We start from the raw sequence: 7314 nt of genomic DNA, 5'->3' as shown, positions 1-7314 counted from the left end.
AATATCCAACTTATTCACTGCATGCCTTTGTACACGTTACTTAACCTCTTTGTGCCTTAGTTTCCCCATCTCTAAAATGGGGCCATAATAATGCTACCCCAAAGGGTTGCTGTGAGGATTAAATGAGATAATCTATGTAAAGTGCTTGGCACAGAGCTCGACTCATCAAAAGCCTTCAGTGAACAGCTCTTCCCATTGCCAGTCTGCATGAGGCACTCACACGTGTCAAAGCACACGCTAATACATGGTATAAAACGGGCCAGCTCTCCAAGAGCTCACATACATTGACTACCAACTATCACATATAAGCCTCACGATACCTGGGAATTAAATGTTATTATTCCCATTGTACAGATGGAAAAATAAATGGAAGATGTGAGGTCCCGGCCAAAGGCACAAAGTTCCTGAACAGTAGAGCAGATCCTCCCCAAACGTCTGATTTCAAGCTTGCTCACGTCCTTCCTCTTGGTGGGAGGGCTCCTGGTATGGTTGGAGCCAGTGATGATTAAACTGCCTCATCCAGAGGAGCCAAGTGACTTATCTCATCACCTGCCCTCAAACATCCCTGGAGAAGAGAAATTGGAAAAGAGCATTTCCTCCAATGTTCACAGAAACTCTACCTTAAAAAAAAAAAGTCCCCCCAACCAGAGTATGAAATCCTCCCAAAATACTTCATTTTACACCTCTAAAGAATGTCATTTTCCAAAATTCCCTTTCTCAGCCTGAAGCACATTGTCAAATCTGGGTTTTTTATGCAAAAGACTTAGAGAATTCAGGTTTTCCTGGGTGCTTTTTCCTCCAAGGAGCAGATTTTGCACACTGGAATGAATAGGCTTCAAGTTACACAAGCAGCAAGACTAACATCTTCTGCTAATAATGCTCCGAGGGGTTTGAGTTCCCAATGGGCTATTATTCATAGGAAGACTTTGACTACACTCAGAGTCTCAAAAGTACTTGACTGATCTGAATTAATTAAGCCACGTAAACCTCCTAAGAAAGAAGGCAAGAAAAAAAAAAAAAAGGAGGGAGAATGATGGTAAAGTTTTTCCTGATACTGAGACAAACCTCCCCCAGGGTCTAGTAATATTACAGGAGGCAAACCTCACTACACCAGCCAACGAAACTCCAGGGAATTTACAAATCATTTGTAACGAAAGAAATGCCATTGATGTAATTAAAATATTGGAATCATAATAGAATCAGAGCTCAGAAGATCCTTAGAGATCACCTGGCACAATCTTTCATTTAAGACTAAAAATCTGGCCCTTTCAGTCGTGTCTGACTCTGCAACCCCATGGACTGTAGCCCGCCAGGCTCCTCTGTCCATGGAATTCTCCAGGCAAGGATACCAGAGTGGGTTGCCATTCCCTTCTCTAGAGGATCTTTCCAACCCAGGAATCGAACCTGGGTCTCCTGGATTACAGGCAGATTCTTTATCATCTGAGCCACCAGGGAAGCTGACTAGCACAGAAGGTAGATCTTCTGATCCTCAGAATCTTTCTGGCTGCTGGTGAGGAGCTAACTGGGACTTTTGACAAATGCTCCCTGCAGCTGGAGGGCTGTGCCCAAACCAACTTGCCCTAGGACCAGGGGGCCTAAAGACTGCAGGTGCTTCATAGAGTGCCCTACCAGTGGCACCTCAGCACAGCCTACTTGGCACCTAAATGCAAAATATTTGTCAGCAAGGGACAAGGCCACTCACTCCCTTTGTTCCAATAAAAATGAGAGCGTCGGGGCCAAGGTACCTCTGCTAGAGCGCATTCCCCAAGTGCCCCTTGACCCCAGCACGTTTCTCCTCAGGATCCTGGAGACTGAGGGACTGTGGGTCTCCAAGGCTCTTCTCCCAGGAGTCCCGACCCCTAGCAGCCATGCTGGGTGCTCACTACAGCTTTGGCATGATATCCACAAACTCATTAGCCCTTCTAGACCTCTCCTAGGGCTAGTTTTCACTGAGTACTCTATGAAAACCTTTCCATGTGTTAGTCGCTCAGTCGTGTCCAACTCTTTGTGGCCCCGTGGACTGGAGCCTTCCATGAAAGTACACATAGATAAGCTGGCTGCCCAGGTGGCTCAGTGGTAAAGAAGCCACCTGCCAATTCAGGAGCTGCAGAAGACTCGGGTTCAATCCCTGGGTTGGGAGTAAGCTCTGAAGGAGGAAATGGCAACCCACTCCTGTATTCTTGCCAGGATAACCCCGTGAACAGAGGAGCCTGGGGGGCTACGGTCCATGGGCTCGCAAAGAGTCAGACAGGACTGAGCAACTGAGCATGCAGCCCATATATAGATTAAATATTGTGTTTTTAAATGACTACATGACATTGTACTGCATGGATGCACTAGAGTCATATCAGCAAGTCTCCCTTTATTGTTTTCAATTTAGGGCCCTTCCAATTTTTCACGATTAAAAACAATACAGAAATGATCAGGACATCCCTGGTGATCAAGTGGTTAAGAACCTGCCTTCCAATGTCAGGGATGTGGGTTCAATCCCTAGTCAAGGAACTAAGATGCCCCATGCCAGTGCTCGGGGACTAGAGAAGGCCTGCACACTGCAGCAGAGAACAAGCGCAGCCAAAACTTTCAAAAGGAAGTGCCCGTCTATACAAACACGTTTGGTAATTTCTATAGGATGAAGTGAAGTGAAGTGAAGTCGCTCAGTCGTGTCCGACTCTTTGCAGCCCCATGGACTGCAGCCTACCAGGCTCCTCCGTCCATGGAATTTTCCAGGCAAGAGTACTGGATTGGGTTGCCATTGCCTTCTCCATTCTATAGGATAAATCCTTACAAATGGAGTTGCCAAGTGAAAGGATATGGACTTTTAAATGGCTTTTGATAAAATCTGCTAAATTTCTCCCCTACAGAAAAGTGTTGTCAGAATAGTTTCTGAGGTGACTAATGACTTCAGATAGTTTCCCTGCATTTCATTCAGCTTCATTCCAAAAGAATTTGACTTATAGCTTAGTCAAATACCAAATGGTATGTTTACCAAAAGTCTGAAGACATTGGACAACTTTCTGTAAGTTGTGACAGTTTCAAAGAAATGAGGACAGGCCACTATTGGAAGCAGTGAGATAAAGGGGTTTTGTCATTATTACGCACTTTAATTTTGATGCAAATGTCCTTTTCTTTTTGTAAATTTCTACTTTTGGATAGTGATTATTTCTGCATGGTAAAATTATGGGCTATTATTATTCTTTATTTTGCATATTGTTATTTAATATTTTTACAATGTCCCTTTAATACTAGTAACATAATTTCTCCACTTCAGCACTACTGACATTTTGGTCCAGATCATTGGGATAGAGGCTGTCCTACATGGCACAGGACATTTATCAGGGCCCTTGGCATTTACCTATCAGAAGACAGTAGCACAGCTGATTGTCACAATCAAAAGTGTCTCTAGATATTTCCAAATATCTCCTGGGGGTCACAAATACCCCCAGCTGAGAATCACTGTACCAGTACAATAGACAATACTAAAAATAATAATAAACCTTGTAGTACCCTGCACCAGACACTATTCCCACTGGAGTATTACCTTCTCGATTCTTTTCAACAATCCTTGAAGGTGGGTACTACTACGTTCCTTTTACCTAGAAGGAAGCTGAGAACAGAGAGGTTGAGGAATACGTCCAAGTTGACACAGCTAGAAAGCACAGTAGCCCAGACTGGAACCCGGGCAACTCCAGAGCTTGTATTCATAATCTGTTTCCTGAAGCTATCTGTCTTTGCAAGTTTTTTAAAAGACTGTTTATAGCCATCAATTTTTTCCAAGAAATTCTTAAAAAATATTTTTTAACACATACAATAATATAATGAATATCTGAATGTTGTTGTTTAGTTGCTAAGTCGTGTCTAATGATTTTGCGACCCCATGGGCTGTAGCCCTCCAGGTTCCTCTGTCCATTTGACTTCCCAGGCAAGAATACTGGAGGGGGTTGTCACTTTCTACTGCAGGAGATCTTCCCCACCCCGGGGTCGAACTCAATGTCTCCTGCATTGACAGGCGAGTTCTTTACTCTGATCCACCAGGGAAGCCCAAACATCTGTGCACTCATCACCTAAGTTTAACAACTATCAAGACCTTGCTATACTTAATTTGTTTGTTGCTTTCTCTGTCTCTCTGTCTCTGTCTCTTTCCTATCCTTTTCCCTTCCCATTCTCCTTTCTTCCTTTCTATTGAATACGTCATTTCATCCCTTACATAGTTCTAACCGCTATGAGTATTTTCTTATGTAACCATAATGCCTATCACACCTAACAAAATTAACAAGTATTTGATGTCAATACATATTCAAATTGCCCTGATTATCTCAAAAACATTCTTGAAAATGTGCAGCCTTGGACACTGTAAAAGAAGGATGAAGCAGTGTTTCCCACATACTGTGAATTCTACAGGGAAGAAAGTGGTACTTACACAAATACATTTCATAGGAACTCTCTGCATGGTTTGGGTTGAAAATGAAAGGAAGATACACAGTCCACAACAGCAAAGATCATATTTCTTGTTTCTAGATATGAGTCCTGATATGCAAAGGAATGCCAAAGAATGTTCAAACTACCGTACAATAGCACTCATCTCACACGCTAGCAAAGTAATGCTCAAAATTCTCCAAGCCAGGCTTCAACAGTACATGAACTGTGAACTTCCAGATGTTCAAGCTGGATTTAGAAAAAGCAGAGGAACCAGAAATCAAATTGCCAATATCCGTTGGATCATCGAAAAAGCAAGAGAGTTCCAAAAAAAATCTATTTCTGCTTTATTGACTATGCCAAAGCCTTTGACTGTGTAGATCACAACAAACTGGGAAATTCTTCAAGAGATAGGAATACCAGACCACCTGACCTGCCTCCTGAGAAATCCGTATGCAGATCAAGAAGCAATGGTTAGAACGGGACATGGAACACAGACTGGCTCCAAATTGGAAAAAGAGTATGTCGAGGCTGTATATTGTCACCCTGTTTATTTAACTACTATGTAGAGTGCATCATGAGAAACGCTGGGCTGGAAGAAGCACAAGCCAGAAGATTGCCGAGAGAAATATCAATAACCTCAGATATGCAGATGACACCACCCTTATGGCAGAAAGAAAAGAGCTAGAGCCTCTTGATGAAAGTGACAGAGGAGAGTGAAAAAGTTGGCTTAAAACTCAGCATTCAAAAAATGAAGATAATGGCATCTGGTCCCATCACTTCATGGCAAATAGATAGGGTAACAATGGAAACAGAGACAGGCTTTATTTTGGGGGGTTCCAAAATCACTGTATATGGTGACTGCAGCCATGAAATTAAAAGACACTTGCCCCTTGGAAGAAAAGCTATGACGAACCTAGCATATTAAAAAGCAGAGACATTACTTTGCAGGCAAAGGTCCGTCTAGTCAGGGCTATGGTTTTTCCAGTAGTCATGTATGGATGTGAGAGTTGGACTGTGAAGAAGGCTGAGCACCAAAGAGTTGATGCTTTTGAACTGTGGTGTTGAAGACCCTCGAGAGTCCCTTGGACTGCAAGAAGATCCAACCAGTCCATCCTAAAGGAAATCAGTCCTGAATATTCTTTGGAAGGACTGATGCTGAAGCTGAAATTCCAATACTTTGGCCACTTGATGTGAAGAACTAACTCCTTGGAAAAAACCCTGATACTGGGAAAGATTGAAGGCAGGAGGAGAAGGAGATGACAGAGGATGAAATAGTTGGATGGCATCACCAACTCAATGGACATGAGTTTGAGTAAACTCCAGGAGTTGGTGATGGACAGGGAGACCTGGCGTGCTGCAGTCCATGGGATCGCAAAAAGTCAGGTATGACTGAGCAATTGAACTGAACTGATGTAAAGGAACACAACTGATGGCTAATTTTAATAACAGCAGGGAACTAGGCTAGCCTTCGGACTTTCTCTACTCAGCTTTCTCAAGCATATTTATGATTTTGTTTTACTGTTTGTTGTCCTATTCAAAAGAAAACCACAAAAGCCCTGACTCTTCCTTTTTGTTGACCTTGAAACACAGTGGAAATTCTTCACAAGTCTATCCTGAAAGACTGGCCCCAAGGAAGTGCAGACAGCTCAGACTGGTCTTAATGTATCTGAAGCCAGCAAGTTAATGAGTGAATAGGATTCTTTGGCGGGGGCTGGGGCGGGGGGAGCGGTCACTGGGAACTACTCCTCCCCCTGCACCTTCTTTACCCCTGCTGGAGTGGGTTAGGGGCAATAGGCAGGGCCCTCCTCATATTAGTTTTCTACAGTTGCTTAGTGGCTTAAAATAGTACACATTAATTCTCTTACAATTATGGAGGTAGGAAGCCCAAAAGCAATTTCACTGGGCCAAAATCGAGGTGTTGGCAGGGCAGTCTTCTTACAGAAGGATCTATTTTCTTGCCTTTCATGCTTATCAAACTGCATTCCGGGGAATTCCCTAGTTGTCCAGTGGTTAGCACTCTGTGTTTCCACTGCCGTGAACCCAGGTTAGATCCTGGCCAGGGAACAAGGATCGCTCAGGTTGTCTGGGCTCATGGACCTTCCCTTCATCTTGGAAGCCAGCAGGGTAGCATCTTACTTCAGTGCTCACACTGCCTTCTAATTCTGGATCACATCTCCCTCTCCCTCCCTCTTTATTTCTTTTTAAAATGTGTTTATTTTTTATTGGCTGTGCCGTGCAGCATGTGAGATCTTATCTCCCTGACCAAGGATCAAACCCAGGCTTCCTGCAGGGAGAGCATGGAGTTTCCTAGGACCACCAGGGAAATCCCTGCCTCCCTCTTTAATGAATCTTGTGATTATACTGAGAGCCTACTAGGAAAATCCAAGATAATCTCCCATCTCTGAGCCTTAATTTAATCACATCCACAAAGTCCTTTTTGCACTATAAGGAAATATTCATGGGATTAGGACATGGATATATTTGGGGGCCACTATTCAACCTACCATGCTCCTCTTGAGAACAACTCATTTCGAAAATAACACTACTTACATTTTGAGACCAAAAAGCCTTTGACGTGTGTTTTTCATTTATCACAACAATCCGTCAAGATAGGCAAGATTCCCCAGGAAGCAAACCCTGAAAGCAGGGAGCTAAGTGCATGTACTTTCTTTAGATGGTAATCCTCAAAATCACAGAGAGTGAGGAAGTGAGACAGGAAGGGGAGGAAGCCAATAGAGAGTGTAGAATCAAGCTGCTATCATGGTGGGAAGTGGCGCTCAGTCCCCAGGGAGACTCAGAGAGACAGTACAGAGACCTTGGTTATTCTACTGGGGGCTGAAGAGGCTGGGGTTTATCCACCAGCCCCCCAGGCCTCCTATATGGAGGTCTGCTTTGGGG

This window comes from Oryx dammah, unplaced genomic scaffold (genome assembly GCF_014754425.2).
Source record: "Oryx dammah isolate SB20612 unplaced genomic scaffold, SCBI_Odam_1.1 HiC_scaffold_1, whole genome shotgun sequence".
Taxonomy (NCBI): domain Eukaryota; kingdom Metazoa; phylum Chordata; class Mammalia; order Artiodactyla; family Bovidae; genus Oryx; species Oryx dammah.
The sequence above is the reverse complement of the archived record's forward strand: the minus strand, read 5'-3'. Positions refer to the sequence as shown.